We start from the raw sequence: 20,024 nt of genomic DNA, 5'->3' as shown, positions 1-20,024 counted from the left end.
GAAACACTAAAATTCCTAGCGTGATGTTTTACGGTGATTCTGAACTGTTGCCAAGTGGGCATTGGCACGGTGGGGACTCAAAATTCGGCCCGCTGCTTGTTTTTACAAAGTTTTGTTGGAACCCGGGCACGGCCATGGAGCACAGCCCTTCCAACTATTCATAGACTTTCCACAGTTACCGTTATACTATAACAGCGCAGTTGAATAAATGAAAACAGAGAAATATTTACCATGCGGCCCTTTACCCAAATAAATTAATTAAAGTTTGCAAACCCCTGTGATTAGAGGCTAAGAGACACACAGTCTACGGGACTCAAAAATGCATTTATCAGTAATGCAGGCCCACGGGGGTGTGTACATATCCCACACACTTACATTTGCTCCTCTATAACAATTACATTTGCTCAATTAATTGTAACATTGACATGTAATATTACAAAAAACATGCATGTATGTGATTGGGGGAAGGTGCGAAAGCCACAACCCAAATAATAAGACTTTGGTCTTAGTAGCACTTTTTCATATAAGTCTAATCCTATGGTAGAAGTTATTGAAAGCTACATTCATTGAAAAGCACATGTCTATCATAGATCAACATGTACTTTGTTCATGAGATGGGTAAACGACCAGCAATAAGGACCCCAGATCATCACTATCGGGAATCTGAATGTGGTTACCTATTATGCACCCTATGTTTGTGTAGAGAGACGGCCATTTATTTATAAGGTGGGATGAAAGCCCACACCAGACGCGCCAGATTTGCAGACGTCTTGATCTTGGACTTCCGGCCACTGCAACTGTGAAAATTAAATGTTATTTATAAGCTCTCCAGGTATTCTGTTACAACAGCCCCCACCCTCCCAACAGACTCAGACATTACCATAAAATCATTTGAGAATGATAATTAAATAATTTTTAAAAAAGATTTGTGCAGCATGCCTTGTCTCACACAGAAGCCCTGTGCCCGTATGATACTGGGCGACTTCCTCCCAAACGCCTCTTGCAAAATGTTCTGCAGAAAAGACAGCTCCCATTGCTGGCAAGTCACTGAGCCCAGATACCTCTGGTTAGGATTAAAGGGATCCTGACTTCTTTCTCAGGTCACCTGTTCCTTGCATCCCTGCCTCCCTGAAGAAGTCCCTCAAACAGACGTTTTCTTTCCTTTGCGTAGTGAGAGCCAATTCTCCGAAGCTTCCTCTCATTTCCTTCGGTGATTGCTCTCAGAAACAATGTCACAGATGCTTCCGTTGCTTCCCCAAGAGGGCCGAGCCTGCTAACCTTATAGGAGAGGCCAGTTAATGTGTGGGACATGACACATATCCCCTTCTTCTGTGAAGCAAATCAATCCTTCTACTCATATTTGCCAAAACTGCTCACAATTCCATTTTGATGGCATTGCTTCATTGTGCTTCTCGATTAGATCGTGTCTCAGTTGTCCCAAGACACCTGATCCTGGTTGAGGAAAACCGTGTAAAATGCGGGATTCTATAGAATAACCCATGTGGGCTTGCACGGAAGGTCACTCGGGTTCTGTAAGCACGAGTTTGGATGGAGATGTTACGGCTTTGTTTCCCTGAGTAGGGAAAAACAGTGGATTATCTGATTCCAGATCTGCTTTCGAGGGAGCCCTTGGGGGAGCCAAGATGCACTGACCTGTCACCAGATGACAACGTTGGTGCCCTTGCTAATTTGATCTTGGAGAATACTCACTGACTGATAACCTGAGTGAAAATGCCCACTGCCCTGACAATCCATCAGCGCGAGAATTGTGTGCGGGACAAAACAGACATTCAACTCCAAAGCATTGGCAAACCACATCCGCTCATATTTGAGCCTTCCGAGGGAGGTGCTTATGGATTCCCAGATGCGTCCCTCCATGGAGCTTTCTAAGCTTCCTTGCCAAATGCATCACTTCCCCAAATTTTGCACACCCGGGCAACCTCAAGCTCTTTCTTTCCCCACAAACATTTTCCCCAAATCTCCTTTGAGTTTCTGAAGGGTCCATTCAGTTTCTCTCCTTATTTTTATTTATTTATTTATTTATTTATTTATTTATTCATTCATTCATTCATTCATTCATTATTTTTTATTTTTAAATTTTATTTATTTATTTATCTATTTTTATTTTTCTTATTTTTATTTAACTGTGATTTGTTTTATCATGCATAACACTACAGTGCTATCGGAATTAAATTTGCTCCCTCTTCTGCTAAAGAATATGCAGACTACCGTTAATGGAATCAAACCTCTATTCTTGGCGCCAATGGCGACCAGTCTCAAGCTTCACATCACGTCATCACCATGGAAAGGCCTGTTCTTTTCGTTACCATGACTTGATCTCTCCCTTGACCAGATGGGGGTGGGCTGGGTAATCCTCGACTTGCACCAGAAGCCACATAAGTTTGAAATGATATTAGTTAAGCCATGTGCAAGGAGTGCTATACATTCACGCGACAACTTCTAGGATTCCGAGATATTTCTCACGTTGCCAGGAGATGGATGGGCTCCATCCCACCACTGTGATGGGACAAAGCATCACTAACCACATCATGTTCGTGCATAACAGGAAGTCCATTAATGTTGAGGAAATGCCGGATGTAAAATTATCAAGTCAAATTATCAAGTGTGATTGTGCTTCAGCCAAATCCATCCTAAATTTACAGGGAAGATGAGACCACGTGCAAACTTCCTCAATAGCCCTTGAATGTGGGATATCACGGTGAGATGAGGTTTCTTGTACGATGTCTCGTTGACTTCTCATCTACACCAGCATGAAATTCTAACTTGACTTACATCTTATAATTGTGTGAATTATGGGGAATAGTCCTGATGATCCTTACAGCTACTCTTAGAGGTTTTCACATGTGTAAGCAACGGTTGCTTCCACCCTTGGAAGAGAAGTCTTAGATGGTCCTTAGAACTACTCTCATGGTTTTTTCACATGTGTACGTAATTCTATTTATTGTTTCCACCCTTGGAAGACAAGTCTGGAGCTCTGAAAGCATCCAAGTTAGCCTGCAGATGGAGAGAAGCTTTTGCGATTGTCTTGTTGCTGTTTTAATCCTGCAATTTGTATCTGGAGGCCCTTGGCTACTTTAAAGTTTAACCTGCTCCTTTTTGAGTTGTGTCCCTGGCATGACGCCAGCTTGTAGGAATCCTTATTTGTATCATTTCTCTAATAAAATTCTCATGAATGAAGAGCTCTTCATCAATCTCCTTAAAAAAAAAAAAAAAAAAACCCACTAACCTGGATGTTGGTTTTCTTTCTTCACCAAAACTGCATTTGGCTTGTCCTATTTTAAAGTAAGAAACTTCCTTCTCAGGAGAGGGCGAGCTTACAAAGTAACCGTAAATTACAGATAAAATGAATTTCAGCAGTACATCCCCAGCTTTCACTAATAAAAAGAAATACGGTGTTAATCTTTTTACAATTAGTCCATCTTCCCATAGTGATGGGAGGCAGGAGGAAGTTATCATGTTTTACAATGTTCTGTGTAATTCTGGGATCCCATCGCCCCTTGTGAAACTTCCCACGTTGAACATGGAACAAAGGACATCCTGAATTTGGGAGGTTTTTGTGATGATTTAATGCTACCCCCTGACTATTTGCCTTGATGAAAGAGTCTCCCTTGTACATTGAAATATGTTCACTATAAAAGTTGATGGACATACACGGATCGCGTAGTTTTACCTGAGACAGAGGTAAAAATGGACGTCGAGGAGGAGTAGAAATTGTTGCCAACATGCATGTGTGAAAGTAAACAACATTGCCTTCATACTTGGTATTTGTGAAATCTTTACATTTGTCTTCAGTAAGATTCAGGGAGGCACCGTGCGGGGATCCTGGTGGTAGGAACCTACCAGCAGGTGATACACCTGCAACCAACAATTTCTGAAAGTGTATCTCTCTCTCATGACTTTGGAGTTGCAAGCCTTTGGAGCTACCGTGTGTCAGCCTAGGCACCTAGCTCAAGGGCCGTCTGGAGGTCCAGCTTCAGGGCCCACACTGGGCCCAGGCCAGGTCTCTCACATGCACCTGCTGACACCCCAGTGGCCTTGGCCTTGGACCTGTGAGGGTCAAACCAGTAACTCTCACATGTTCCCGAACTAGTCCTCACCCTTTCATGCTGCTTGGGTTTTGCTACTAAGCAGATGGCGTCCTGAGTTCGGGTAGAGTGGCATGAACTCTTGTGGGGAAGATGGCCAAGGTTGTGTGCACTTTTCAGCCAGAGATGAGAAACCAGAGACCTCAAACATGGAGCTCGACAAGCTCCCCAGAGGCCCTGGCCCTCAGCAAAGACATCTGACACCATCACATCGGTGGGAAGGTGAGCACCAGAGTCCAGGGATGCAGCGGGTGGGGACACGTCCTTCTGGGAGAGCAGGCCTAGCGTGTGGCTTCCCCAAGTACAAGTGCAGGGCCTTGGAACAGGACCGCTGATCGCTGGGTCAGAGGTTACAGCTGGCACCCCGAAAACTGAACCCTGCTACTCCCAAAGCACCTCTGCTCACCTGGAAAAGAACTTTAAGCAGGACATAGTCATAATCTGAGCCTGTGGACCAAATTTCAACAATTAACTCCTCACATTCGCTTCATATCTCCTTCTGGGCATGAGGTAGACTTGTACTGAGCCATGATTTTCCTTTTCTTCCTTTTTTTTAATTAACAGACTTTATTTATTTATTTTTTTTGGAGTATTTTTAGATTCATAGCAAAATGGAGACAAAGGTTCAAAGGTTTCCCGTATGTCCTCTGCCCCCACACATGCTCAGTGTCCCCCGTTAGCAACATCCCCCACCAGATGGTACGCGTGTTATGTTTGATGAACGTACATGGAGACGGCATCATCACCCAAGGTCCGTAGTTTGTATCAAGGCTCCCTGTGGATGGTGTACGTTCTATGGATTTGGCAGATGTATAAGGGCATGTATCTACCATGATAGCATCCTGCAGGATTTTTCCGCGTGAAGAAGAAATCCTTTGCTCTCCACCTGTCCATCCCTCCCTCTTCATCCGTCTCCTAGGCAACTCCTGATCTCGTTACTGCCTCCCCATTTTGCCCTTTCCAGAAAGTCATACATAGAGGTGAAATCCTACAGTATGTCTCGGCTTCTTTCACTTGGTATATGTCTTAGTTCCCTCATGTGTTTTCATGACCTGAGAGCCCATTTCAGGTCATAAAATGGGCTTGACCTGAAAGCCCATTTCTTCTTAGTGCCAAATAATATTCCATCGTCAGGATGGAGCACAGTTTATTTTTCCATTCACCTGAAGAACGTCATGGTTGCTTCCAACATTTGGCAGTTATCAACAAAGAAAGCTGCTAGAAACTTCTGTGTATGGGTTTTTGCATGCCCACGGGTTTCCAACTCCCTTGGGTAAATATCATGCAGGGAAAGCTGCTAGGATTTCCCCCTGGAAGAGTAGGTTTAGTTTTGTATGAAACTGCCACGCTGCCTTCCAAAGTGGCCGCGCCATTTTGCATTTCTACCAGCAATGAAGGAGTGTTCCCGTCGCTCTACATCCTCACCAGATTCTGGTGCTATTCCTTGTACTTTCCTAGCAGAGGCCAATCTCGGGTGTCTTAAATATGTCACAAGAACGTGAAATGGGAGTTAGGGGTTGAGTTGGCTGCACGTTAGGGTCAGGGGAATTATGAGCACCACCTTGTCCCCACCTTGACTCACATCGGATTCTGAGTTGCCACGTCCATGACCAACAACCTCCCATCGTGTTGGAGACACCAAATCTCAGAGCCTCCACATGACAGCACAGTGTAGCCTTTGGAAGCATTACAGGTGACAACAAGCAATGAGCGTGGGTGACAGGTGGCTTGATCTACAAATTCACGTTGCAAACTTATTTTCTTCGTAGAGAGCTTTTACTAAAACGGTCTCTCAAATACGTAGCTCACTCCATTTGCTCGCATATTCTTCCTGACTGGCCATGGAATCGTCGTCTCAGAGTAAATAAAATGGTTTACATGCCTGCTTCTCTCTTGTTGGTTATTTCTCTTTAGAACAAGAGTGATGGACGTATAAAATGGGCATTCACATCGTTGCCACTTGCTAAGGTGAGCATTATATACAAAGCACAATATCCCTTAGACCTACTAGCAAAATGCTGCAAAATAGGAAGGGGTCATTTTCTTTTACCTTAAGGACAATTAGTGCCAACTTGATAACTGAACGGTTCACGTCCTTGGGGGAGCACATGGTCATGAACATAACCTAGAAGTAACCATTAGAACACGATAGTTATTATCTTTGCAAATATAATGTGGCCGTAACTTAATGTATTTACACACTTCTCCAACTGTGTAATGAACGTCTAATGCTGTCCGTTTCAAGGGAGACCTGCGCCCTTAATTTTCTAATGATTAAATATAATTTTTGAAACATGATGTTTGTCTATTGCCTCACGGGGGTGTCCTTTGTGATATTAAGGTAACGTATTTCCACTTAGAACAAAAGAAGTTTGAGATCATTTTAGTAAATAATGTTATTTATGAAACAAACATGCAGATCTCCGCTTGTTTTAAATTAGTATTATCTGTTCTTTGTAGCTCTTTATAGATTTCGACATTTTCCTTCTAATCACCACGTGATCTAAATCTGCATATATTGTGCACTCACGGTTAAATCGTACTTGTTTTGTTTTAACCGCTCATTTCTAGTAGGAGAAAATATGTTTGAATTTGTTAGTTTTTTACCATTACTGTGCTATTGGTCGATGCTAATTAAACGACATAGGAGTGAGATAATTTTTTTCTGAGGCATTATGTCTTTGGACTTTACAATTTTTTTGGTATCTAAGCTGGAACCAATTTTTATTGAAATATGTTTCTTTATGTAAATATGTATCTTTGGGGTGCCTAGTTGGCTCAGTCGGTTAAGCATCTTACTCTTGATTTCAGCCCAGGTCATGATCTCAGGGTTGTGAGGTCGAGCCCCACATTGGGCTCCAGGCCAGGGTTGGAGTCTGCTTGGGATTCTCTCTCCCTCTCTCTCTCTGCCCCTCCTCCTGCTTGCACTCTTTCTCTAAAATAAACACATCTTCAAAAAAAAAAAAAACATATTTTCAACCTTCTCAAGAAGCTTGTGTGTATATGTGTGTTTGGGCACTTATGCATAAAACATAAGTTAAAATTGTAATACATAGGAGCATATACCCCTATCTGCGTCAATATCTATGATTCTATCTCCTTAAGAACAGACCATCGGGGGCATAGATAGGTTAGGCTTATTTTCAACTTTTGTTGATGCTGATAAAATGTTTTCTAAAATCGTTACTCCAATTGGAATGTAAAACGCAAGCATGGGTGGGATTTAGCCATTCCATACTTTGTTGGTAGGTAGCCCTTGAGATTATCAGTCTTTTTAATTTCGGGCACCCTGGTAGATTGGGTCTGAGTATAGCTTTCATCCACAACACGTACATGATTCCAGACGGCATTCTGATATCTTACCTTGTGAATCACCTACTTACTATTTTTTTTAATTAAGCAGTCTTTTTCTAATTGATATGAAATCATACATTTTCCCAAATGCTGGCTATGAGCCCTTTGCTGACCATATCTAACAAGAGATATTCTCGTAAATATGATCTACTTTTTAGTACGTTGTGTTTTCATCATCTAACAGTGGGGGATTGGAAGCCAAACATTTCAAATCTTAAAAGTAATCGTTCAATTTATCACTCCTATAGTCCTTTTCTGTAACGCTGTTTTTAAACAGAAAAACAAAAAGCTGTTTTTAACAGCTTTTTTTGTGGCCAAAAAAACAAAAAACAAAAGAAACAAAAAAAATACAATGCATAACATGAGATCTACCTGGTGCAGGTAGATAGTGCAGTATTTTTACCTGTGAGCAAGTTGTAAGGTAGACCTGTAGAACTTGTTCATCTGGCCTGATGGGAACCGTACCTGCATGAACAGCAAGTCCCCAAAGCCCTTTTGTGTGTGTTCCTTTGATAAATCTTCCTCTAATGCTTGTTGAAGAGAACAGCCTTCAATAATATCTTCCATGACAATACGGTGTTAGCTTTCATGTGCACATCTGAAACTCAGGTAGATTTTTTTTTTCCACCCTGTGGTTTGAGGTAGCTCTTTTGTTCATTTGTTTGTTTCTGTGTGTTTTTCGGCAGGGGTACCTGATATTCCTTGGATTTTCTTTTATTTATTTATTTATTTATTTATTTATTTATTTATTTATTTATTTATTTATTTATTCATGAGAATACACAGAGAGGAGAGAGAGGGGAGAGGCACAGACACAGGTAGAGGGAGAAGCAGGCTCCATGCAGGGAGCCTGACTTGGGATTCGATCCCGGGTCTCCAGGATCAGGCCCTGGGCTGTAGGCGGTGCTAAACCGCTGAGCCACTAGGTCTGCCCCTTCCTTGGTTTTCTAAATCAATTTGCTTTCCTTATGATCTGTATGCTGCTATCTTTGTCATATATTTTTTCCTTTTTTTTTTTTTTGCCTATCTTTGAGTAAAAAATTCAGTATCTTACTGAGAAACTCATCGTATTATTTTCTTTTAAATAGAACATCGCTTCCCCCCTATGGCATCTATACATCTTTTTTGTTGTTGTTGTTAATCTGTTTCTTATTATGTATTTTTATGTATATCTAACCTTCCTGGGGTTCATATAGCTTCTCGGATGTGTGTTTGATTTCAGTTAAGTGTTAACAAATTCTCAAAGATTATCTTTTCCAATCGGATTCTCCCCTCACCCCATTTCCATATGTCATATGTATTTCTCTATGTATAGAATCATCCTTTTTTCTCTCCTCTTCTTTAGTTTATTTTGTCTCTGGATGCTTCTTTCCAGTAATAATTCTGTCTTCTGCTCTAACTCATTACTTATCAATCCATTAGTTTTGTTTTCAATCCTAGAATTTCTACCTAATACGTTATGCTCTCCGTTGCCCTGTTGATATTCCTTGGCACCTAAGTTTTTGAATCGACTAATCACGGGCATTGATAACTCCTATTCTGATAGACGTGATAGCTGGATTTTGTTGCAATTCTGTTTCTTCTCTCTCAATCTTGACTTTCAGCCATTTGTTATTGCTTCCTCTTACCTCTGGTAATTTTGACAAAATGCTGGCAATGTTAACATGATGTTGAGAAATAAAATGGTCTTTTGAGAGATAAAATGGAAAAATAAAATAATGGATGGTGTTAGCTTCCTTCAAAGAGGGTTATTTTTCCTTCTTGACCTAATTGCATCATATAGGCAGATGTAAAGCTGGTTTTGATCCATTGTTAAGACTCACTGACATAGCCCATCAGGGTTCCAAAATAAAGGTTGGGATTTTTACCAGATCCCTGCTCCAAGGCATGCTCTCATGCTGTCCTTCACCTCTAGGGAAAGTGCCAGTGGCTTTGCTCAGGTCCTCAGACTCTCAGCCAATGCTTGTTTCAACTGCCACTGGCAAATCAATAATGCTCTGAGGGTTCATTTGGTGCCAGATGATGAGCTAACCTCTATTGGTCTCTGTAGTCCTCACCATCTTGGTATTTCTCAGATACTTTCAAATGGAAGTCTTTTAAAATGTCTCCCTTCTTGTATGGCTTTCCACAGAAAAGCTCTTATAACTCAAGACAATGCAAAATAATACTAATGATAATAAATAATAATTTTTAAAAATCTCCATGCTCTTGGACACGTGGCCCAAACTCCCTCCCTATGTGATAGTGAGGTCTAAGCTTTCACCTGTTAGCAAATGTATATATTGTCCATTACCTATATGAGTCTGACTTTTACAGCTTTGGGTTGGAGTTCTGTGAATATCTAACTACTACAGATTTTCCTTCCTTGATATTGAGTCGATGACCTATTTTATTTTTTTCAGTCTCTGTTGCTCTTTGAAATGAGAGCAAATCAACTCCCTGATCGTTTCAGTCCACCATATTGATCAGAAGTTATCAATCTGATTGTATTCAATTTGTTGGACTCAATTGTATTTTGCGCTCATTTGAATTTGAACGTAAATAAATGTAAGTATGTTAAGCTTACTTCTCCACTGGAAAACTCAGTAATTAAATTACACATTTTGAATCCCAGAGCTAATTGGATTCAATCAAGAGAAGGAGATTTTGCACCAATCTTCTGAGCCATAAATATCTCCATGGATTTGTAACAACTTTTTGTTTCTTTATTCAGCACATACACACAAATGCATTTACAGCTTTGCAAAATGGTGACTGTGTCTAGGAAAAGGTTGAACAAGAGAAGCAAATAGTGCCACTATTAACAGTCTAGTAATAAAAAATATTTGAGGAATAACTGATGATTCCTCAATCCACAAATGTACATTTGGTACAAAGTGTATTGCAAAATATCTTTCACAAATTTCCTATATTTCCAAAATATAGGGAAGTCTATGGATTTCCCACTCTAGGTTAATAGAAAAATCAAACTCTTTCACGCCCATGTTACAGAATATAATCATGGTAGAAGGCCAGAAGTGATGCATACATCTCTGCCTCTGACATCCTAATGACTGAGAACTTGTTCAATATATTTCTTCCATATATTTCTTCAATATATTACTTAAAATAGTTTCATGAATGATTTCACTTTCTTTTTAAAAGCTTGCAGAAGACAAAAAAATAATTTAATGGCTGGCATTAGGCTATATAGTATGCATAATGATCATGTGTATTACTATTTAACCAACCTTCAATTTTTGAACTTTGATTTCATGCCATGAAATTTCTGACTTGAAATGCTGAACGTTTGAATGCTCCTGGTGGGTGAGAATTTGAAGCCACAGTTTAGATGATATGTATTTGCAGACATGCTGTTGGATACTCTTTTCCCCACTCCTGTGCTCTTGTTTTTAACCAGCAAGTAAGAGCTTCTCATCACAAGGACAAAAACATTTTTCTTCTTCTCTTTCTATATGATGATGGATGCTAACCTATTGTGCTAATCATCGCATGACAAATGTTAAGTCACTGTGCTGACCTTAGGTAGCACTCTATGTCGATCATATCAATAGAATTGAAAGAAAAAAATTCCCCAACAGTGATGTTTTTTCTTATCTTGGTACGTTCTGCAGCTTTGTTATTATCACACAGATAATAGAACTAGTCATTTACAAGTTCTTTCCTAAGCTGAAAGTACCTATGCTGCATTTAAATTTTACTTTTTGTTTGCTTTTAAATTTTCAATGTAAAATACCCAGAAGTAGAAATCTACTTTTTTTTTTTTTTTTTTTTTTTTTTGAGGAAGGTCCATTCTGTTTTCCAGCAAGAAGTTACATACTGGATGATGGAGGTGTGGACCATATAAAAGATCAAAATCCAAAAGCATTAATAAATCATCAAAAGGTGAAAGGAGCACTAACTGTGGACCAAACATTTGAATGTCTGAGAAAAAAAGTGAAGGAAGGGAAATGTTTGAAGTTAGGCCAACTCTCATCACTGACCTAAAGAATGCTGTGGAGCTCGAGACACTGAGTTCAGGAAATAAAACAGAGTTATTAGCTTTTAAGTCTCTATAGTTGACACAAGTTAACAAAAGCCTTTAACACAGATCCTCCTTTGGTAAACTTTAAAGTCTCTGAGCACAAAACAGTTGCAACTTGCTGGGAATCTTTCAAGTTCAAGTAGCTTTATTCTCAGAGATGAGAACCTCTCTAGGTCATGAAGTGAAGCTAGGCAAGCATGCACTCAAGGATTCCTGAAAATGGAAAAATAAATGCAAAACCTTTGCCGGAAGTCATACTTTGAGCTTTCATATTGTTCCAAAGATGAGCTAACTCTGTCTCTTTTGTGATGCGAATTGTTTAATTGTGTGTATGTTTGTGCGTTCTTCCCAGGCCCAGGTAAAAAAACTCTTCCCTATGACACCCTTGTGTCCACAAATGAAACAAAATTAATGCATGGACTCTAAGACAAACTTATCAGGGTTTGTAGCTGCAAAATATTTTGCTTGTTTTTTTTTTTTTTTCCATTTCCACAAAACCTAAACATGCTAGTTTCAGAATGTAACAAATGAAAACTTGATTATTACCATTCACTTCAGCCAGGACTTGCATTTCACTACAACCAGCTGTTCGTTTACATGTATCTTCAAGATATCTCCCATGAAAACCGGCAGATTTTATATTTTGAGAGATCCTAGAAATACTTCCAGTGTGTGGAGTATTAAATTAAAGCAGAGTAACATTTAGGATGATAGTTTTTTGTTTTTTTTTTTTTGTTTTGTTTTTTAAGGAAATAGAGGGAGTTTGTGAATTTTAAGGTGGTTTTGGAAGACTGGAAAGCACATTTTCTTTTTTAAAAAGATTTTATATTTAAGTAATTTCTGTATCCAATGTGGAAGCTCAAACTTACAACCTTGAGATCAAGAGTCCCATGCTCTACCAAGTGAGCCAACGAGGTACACCGAAAAGCATTTTCTACCGCAAATTTCCTTTTTTTTTTTTTTAAAGATTTTATTTATTTGTTTATGAGAGACCAGCGAACAGTAAACATCAGAGTGGAATTAAAAGATCCCAAAGATAAAGTTTCCTTGTGAAAGGGAAAATAGTCAACACTTGGAGGGGATGCAGATTCTCAAACACAAATAATGTTGCCCACCCACTTCCATCTAAAAAGTTGACTTTGGAAGGGAAAGAATTTTTGTTTTCTTAATGCACACTGTGGTAGTCTACATTAATTTAACACTCTTAGAAGGTGTTCAATTAACATCTGTTGAATGTATGTGAAGTCAAATGAGACATTTGGCAGACAAATGTGCGAATATTGTCACTTTTTGAACACCTACTAATTTATAGACATAGTATGCCAAAGTAAGGTAGGGTTTTATTTGAAGGTTCTACTTTCTATTAATTGTATGAGCCTGGAAGATGCCAATTCATGATATATGAAAAGGTAATAAAGATTAAGGAAAAAAAAGAAAAAAGAAAAAAGTGGAGATTACAAGTGCTGATATGAAATAATTGGCTGTATAAGCTGAGAAAATCATCACTGAAACCATGTATACATATAATCTCTATATTAGACAGAACATCCATATGGCATATAATGTAGTATATTTTAAATAACATAGAAAAATGATATCTACATATTGATTACAGATATGTCAGTACATTTATATTATAAAAGGTAGTAGTGAAAAACATAGGAAAATGAATCTAGAAAAAGAGCAAAGATAACTAACAAGAAGATACATATAGACTATGTAGAGTCCTCGTTGCTCCTCACTCTTTACGGGCACCTACACAGTTGACAATCTTACCAAATCTTTCTATTCCTCATGGCACTGACCTTCAAAAGCATGGCGTCTCCTACCTTATACCGATGGTATCTGAACACACTGGAACTCCATGAATGTCAGCTCTTCTTCATTCCAATATCATAGTACTCTTCTCCGTGCTGGACCTATTCACTTGGCTCATGGCACCTCACAATCAACATAAACAAATTTTCAGCTTCCCCTAAAACTAGCTTCTGTACTTGAACTCATTCCTTTTCCACGCAGCAGAAAGCCGATGTAGTCATTGTCAATTCTTGTTTTGGCTAATATCTTTTACTCGGTAATGTGGCAAACCTGCCAAGCCTCACTCATTTGTGTGTCTTTAATCTCACCTATTCTCTCCTTATCCTTAAATATATGCTTAGTCCAAACTTTGTCATCCTTTGCCTAGACTAAAAATCATAGCCAGCCAATGCATGTCTCTACCTCTGTGAAATAATTTGCCTAAATCTGCTATAGCCTGCCGCACACATGCCCACACCCTTGTTGAAAATGGACCATGTTTCTCTGTTTATCAAGGAACACATTTGTAATTATTAGCACCTGAAATGCTTCCTCATCAGCACATTGCAGACTCATCTGAAAAAAAACAATTACTGCCTCCTGATGTCTGCCCATTACCACCTAGCATAGGTGTGAATTTGTAACAGATGTTGTCAGTTTCTTGAAAGTTCTTTCTCTATTTTTCCCGCGGATGGAGTCATCCTCATAATTTAGAATCAGGCCGTTCTTCATCACCTCTTCTGGTCAACATTCACACATAAGCCCAAGCAAATGCTACCTTCCTTCATTTCTGTTCCTATGACAATACGTGTATTTCTGTTTTTTATACTAATTATGACCTTATAAGTGCCAACGTACTATTTCTCTTTAATACATTGCACCACACCTGCTCCACCGGGTCATGGGGTTGCTTGTTTCCATCTTGAGATGTTCAGCCCTTAATGCCCAAGATACAGAATAATGACGAATTGGTGGATGACATCTGTGAGCACCACAGACAGGTTTGCATTTCCATGTATGACGACCTGAATTCAGCTTCAGTGAAGCTGTTGGTAATAGATTTGACTTTGAGCAATCGAAGATTCTGAAAACTATTTCCATCATTTCTATGTGGGGGATTTAAAAACAACATGGACAAAAATTGATGATGATGATGATGATGATGATAAATGGAAGAATTCTGACCAATCCTATTTAGAAGCAACATGGCATTTTGTGTCCATTGTCCTACATTGAACTCCGTGGCAGACCCTATTCATTTTCTTGAGCTGTGTTTGCAAAACTAGAGCTCCCCACACATTCTCATGGGCTGTTATCCTCTCACGCATAAGAGATTTCTTTCTTTTTTTTTTTTTTTCCTTTTTTGCATAAGAGATATCTTACTCTGTTAGAAAATGGTGAGGACAGATGTTGGTGAGGATGTGCAGAAAGGGGAACCCTGTTACACTGTTGGTGGGAATGCATGCTGGTGCAGCCACCCTAGAAAACAGGATGGAGGGGCCTCAAAACGTTAAAAAGAGAGCTACCCTAAAACCCAGCAATTGCACTAGTAGTATTTATACCAAGGATACCAACATAATGACTCGCGGGGGCACCTGCACCCCAATGTTCACAGCAGGAATGTCCACAATAGCCAAACTATGGAAAGAGCCCAGATGTCCATCCATAGACAAATGGATAAAATAGATATGGTGTCTATACTCAGTGGAATATGACTCAGCCATCAAAAAAGAATGGCATGTTGCCATTTGCAACAGTGTGGATGGAAGCAGAAGGTATTAGGATTGGTGAAATGCATCAGAGAAAGACAGTGATAGGATTTCAATAATATGTGGGATTCATGTGACAAAACAGATGAACATAGGGGAAGGAAAGGAAAGCTAAAATAAGAGGAAATCAGAAAGGAAGAGAGAACAAAGTGAGGGTTGTTGGAGGGGAGGGAGGTCGGGGGATGGGGTACCCAGGTGATGGGCATTATTAAGGAGGGCGCGTGATGTAATGAGCAACTGATGAATCCTAAATTCTACCCTGAAAACTAATGACACACTCTATGTAAACAAAATGAAGTTTAAATAAAATCTTGAAATTAAAAAAAAATAATCAAAATCCATGGGGTTATAAAAGAATCCTGCAGCGGCCCCTTTAAGAAAGGTGTTTCACCCGGTGGAGCATCACCAGGGGCTCCGACAGGTGGAACTGGAGCTGGACCACGCTGCAGGGAGGAGCTGGGTCTCGCGTGACCTCGCAGGCTCTCACGTGACCTTACAGACTTGTGTGGTCTCGCAAACTCACGCGTGATCTCATAGACTCGCCCGTGATCTTGCAGACCCGCTTGTGATCTTGCAGACTCACGCGTGGTCTCGCAGAGTCTCGCGTGGTCTCGCGGACTCTCGCGTGTTTCCGCAGCCTCTCGCGGGACCTGGGGACCCGACGGAGCACAGAGCGACGCCCAGGATGCAGGGAGGGGGAACTGAGAGCTCCTGGCGTCCAGGTGCGGCGCTCGCGGCGTCGGAGGAAGGACAGCGCGCATCCCGGCCAACCCGCAGAGCCGCGGCCAGGTGAGCAGGCTGCTGACACGCCCTGCCATCCGGAACCTTCTAGAAACCCGAGCTGCAGGGCCGCCCCGTGCTGTTGCCTCAGCCCTGCAGGGATCCTCTGTACCTTGTGCACCTGTGCGAGCTCCAGGGTCGCAGCGCGGGCAGCTGGCGGCGGCCAGGTGGCCCAGTGCGCCCCCAGGACGCTGATTTCACACAAGCTTCTGGAACCTTCCCCGGCGGAACAGCGTCAGGCAGGGGGCTGCTGAGCTCTCCTGTCCTCGGGACACCTGTGAGCCATGCACAGCTGCATGCCTGTCCTGGGAGCTGGACACTGCACCTGCAGGCCTGTCCTGGGAGCTGCACACTTGCACCTGCATACCTCTTCTGCGAGCTGGACGCTTGCACCTCCATGGCTCTCCTGGGAGCTACACACTCACATCTGCATGCCTGTCCTGGGAGCTGGACACTTGCACCTGCATGGCTCTCCTGGGAGCTGGACACTTGCACCTGCATGCCTGTCCTGGGAGCTGGATGCTTGCACCTGCAGGCCTGTCCTGGGAGCTGGACACTTGCACCTGCAGGCCTGTCCTGGGAGCTGGACACTTGCACCTGCATGCCTATCCTGGGAGCTGGATGCTTGCACCTGCATGCCTCTTCTGGGAGCTAGACACTGCACCTGCAGGCCTGTCCTGGGACCAGACACTACGCCTGCAGGCCTGTCCTGCTGTGCTGGACACTTACACCTGCATACCTCTTTTGCGAGCTGGATGCTTGCACCTGCATGCCTCTTCTGGGAGCTAGACACTGCATCTGCAGGCCTGTCCTGGGAGCTGGACACTGCACCTGCAGGCCTGTCCTGGGAGCTGGACACTCGCACCTGCATGCCTGTCTTGGGAGCTGGACACTACACCTGCATGCCTGTCCTGGGAGCTGGATGCTTGCACCTGCATGCCTGTCCTGGGAGCTAGACATTCGCACCTGCATGCCTGTCCTGGGAGCTGAAGATTCACACCTGCAGGCCTGTCCTGGGAGCTGGACACTCGCACCTGCATGCCTGTCTTGGGAGCTGGACACTACACCTGCATGCCTGTCCTGGGAGCTGGATGCTTGCACCTGCATGCCTGTCCTGGGAGCTGGACATTCGCACCTGCATGCCTGTCCCGGGAGCTGAAGATTTGCACCTGCAGGCCTGTCTTGGGAGCTGGACGCTTACACCTGCATGCCTGTCCTGGGAGCCGGACACTTGCACCTGCATGCCTCTTCTGCAAGCTGGACACTCGCACCTGCATGCCTGTCCTGGGAGCTGGACACTTGCACCTGCATGGCTCTCCTGGGAGCTGGACTTGCACCTGCATGCCTGTCCTGGGAGCTGGACACTTGCACCCGCATGCCTGTCCTGGAAGCTGGACACTTACACCTGAATCCCTCTCCTGTTGTGCTGGAACATTTGCACCTGCACATGCCCCCGTGAACTACACTCCACCCCTCAACCCTGCTCTGGGAGCTCAACCCACCAATCATCCTTTCCTGTACGAATTCCAGCCCCCAGACCACGCATTATCTCCAAGAGGAGCTCTGACGGTCACCTTCTCCGTTGTCTTCTCTGTGCTGCTCCTCCACAAATGCCCTGCAGTGTGACATCAATGATTCATCCCGGTTTCTCACCCTAGAAAGTAAAAAGGGAGTGTGTATTTTTATTTTTGTATTTCTTAATTTTTTTTGCAAAAAAAAAAAAAAGATTCCCCAAGAATGATTTCGGGTGCCAACGTGGAATTTCAAGGTTGGTCAAGTTTTAGTTGGAGTCAAGTCGGAAGCTTTATACAGTTAGGATCCTTAAGGTCATTTTAATCACAGAGCCAGTAAAGTTTGATTTGGTAATGTTTCACAGTAAAACCATTGATGTTACAAATGGGAAAATGTTCCCCATGAAGGCCAGGAGCAAAACATGATTTCTGCTCGGAGCGAGGATGGCCGGCAGGAGAGGCCGTAAATGTGATACTAAAATACTTGATGTACAGAATAATTCATTAAGCCCTGCTATTTCCAAATAGAAGAGGAAGGGAACATTTTAATTTCATGCTATTACGTGCGGTAACAGATGAGCCTTAGGATTTAACTTGAAATGTGCTTCTTTATTCTTATCTACGGAGTTAAGGAAACATGAATGGAAAATAATTCACACTCCAAAAAGGCTATAAATTTCTCTTTAAAGGCCGGGACAGTTAAGTGTTTAAAAGACTGAGAGTTAGCTGCAGGAGCAAACTCACATTTACCTTACTTACCATCATTTCTGAAACCTGTAAGAGTAAAAAACAGAAAACAAGGAAACTCCATCGAAGACGGAATTGGGGTGCACCGTCACTTCTGAAACCCGTAAGAATAAAATTCAGGAAACAAGGAAACTTCATCGAAGATGGAATTGGGGGGGGGACTGTAAAGGCCCAACAGCAGGTTGTGGGACACGTGTGCAGGAGTCACATTTATCAAAGTCAAAGGGCGCACTGCAGACCCTCCCATTTTACATCCTTCCTTCCAGAGAGAAAGTGCACACAAGTGGCGGGGTGGGGACAGAGGGAGAGCAGATTTCCCGCTGAGCGCGGAGCCTGACATAGGGCTCCATCCCAGGACCCCTGAGATTATGACCTGAGCCCAAGGCACACGCTTAACCCACTGAGCCACCCAGGTGTCCCGCAAACTCTCCCATTTTCTAAATTATCACTCCCTGTGCTAGTTGAGAAAAGCGTTACCCTAATGGTTGGTTTGTGTCCTAGAAGGCTCAAGATTCTGCTTTGAGGATGGAATGGGAGGAAATGGGATAAGCAGGAATATCCATAAAACATACAATTTAATCATTCCTCCTCCTTCCCTCCATCCTTTTTTGACTTTTTAAAAGTCATTTCTAAAAAATAAAAAATAAAAAAAAAATAAAAGTCATTTCTAGCACATTAGGCTTTAAGTGGTCCAACGCTACAGGGCCCTCAAGTAGCTGTATTGAACAAAACATACCAAACCCCAAGCTTGTTTTTTTCTACACTTTTCCATCCTGTACGGTGGCCTCATTATGTACCATGTTCCCGCATCAAAACGAGAGTTTACGTTCCTTATCTGCTTCTCCACTCATCGCTGTAGGTCGACCATCCAAATACACCCTGAATCTCACTCCTTCCTATGAGGTCCACGGCCACCATCTTGCCCAAGTAGCAATCCCTTCTTCAAGACCATCAAAACTAAAATGAAACAAACAGAAAAAGGCCATCAACAACAACTCCTGAGCAGCCTGTTAATTGTCACAAATGCCCACCTCACCACCAAATCTTCCCCTTCGACTCCATACCACAGCCTGAATTCCTCACCTGTCCCACCACCAACCAGTGATTTTGACCACTGTGATGTCTACTTCATTCAGCTGCCTCTCTTCCTTCCCATGCGGGTGGGAAGTTGGCCACGTTGACCCCGGAAGTCTGGCACATGGCCCAGGCTGAAGTCATCAATGGGAGAGTCATTGGAGAATTATGACATCTGAATACGTGAAGCAGTGACACGTCACCTGGGGTAAGTGTAACCAAGGGCAACACAGGGACTCAACCCAAGCACATGAAGCTTTGATCCTCCCTCACGCAGATTCACGGAGGGAATCAGGACATGAGTCAGCAGCTGTTTGTGGTCTTGGAGCCTACCAAGCATTTTCAAGCATTTCACCGTACAGGATGGAAAAGTGTAGTATTTTTTTAAATCCTGAAGCCTGTTGGTAGGCTAATGACTATGATTTGGGCGAGTGGTAGCCATAGGACATGCAGGGAACAGCTGAGCAGAGAAAGGGACAAGAAGGGAGCATGTCCATGGATTGGTAGCGGCTGCTTTCAACGCCACCAAGTGACACAGGTAAGCGTCAGTTTTTCTTTATCTCTGTTGCTACCCCTTGAATGTCCGGACACCTTCAGGCTCGTCGTCAGATGTTACGCTCAAATGATGAAGTGTATTGGTTCTGAGTGGTGGATCAGACTCCTGGTTGGCCAAGCGTATTCCTGGATGTGATTTCAAGTGGCGTCTACACTGGTGGTAGTAGTAGAGGAACGCGTCGCGTTTGTTTGCCATGTTTCACCTGTGGGATTAAGTGGTTAATCCAAGGTACCGGCACCGTGGACTTTTCTCTGCATTTGTGTTTCCATGTGTCTTGAGGATTTGGGGATCCCCTGACATCTGGGA

At 42.4% G+C, this 20,024-nt stretch overlaps 1 long non-coding RNA gene across 4 annotated transcripts in view; it reads right to left on the bottom strand.

Moving 5' to 3' along the window:
* Nucleotides 1-19,321, bottom strand: part of LOC140629025 (uncharacterized) — a 28,494-nt gene extending 9,173 nt beyond the window's left edge. For 2 of the 4 annotated variants that reach the window (XR_012026896.1, XR_012026898.1), the window contains exons 1-4: nucleotides 19,172-19,320; nucleotides 17,405-17,484; nucleotides 6,157-6,231; nucleotides 678-797 (exon numbers count right to left, since the gene is read on the bottom strand). This is a non-coding gene — a long non-coding RNA (uncharacterized lncRNA). Of the gene's footprint in view, nucleotides 1-677; nucleotides 798-6,156; nucleotides 6,232-13,313; nucleotides 13,426-17,404; nucleotides 17,485-18,824; nucleotides 19,046-19,171 lie in introns of all 4 variants that reach the window. The other 2 variants (XR_012026899.1, XR_012026897.1) reach the window with 2 other exon arrangements.
* Between the last annotated feature and the right edge of the window lie 703 nt (nucleotides 19,322-20,024).

The sequence above is a fragment of the Canis lupus genome, chromosome Y, assembly GCF_048164855.1.
Source record: "Canis lupus baileyi chromosome Y, mCanLup2.hap1, whole genome shotgun sequence".
Lineage (NCBI taxonomy): Eukaryota > Metazoa > Chordata > Mammalia > Carnivora > Canidae > Canis > Canis lupus.
The sequence above is the reverse complement of the archived record's forward strand: the minus strand, read 5'-3'. Positions and strand labels throughout refer to the sequence as shown.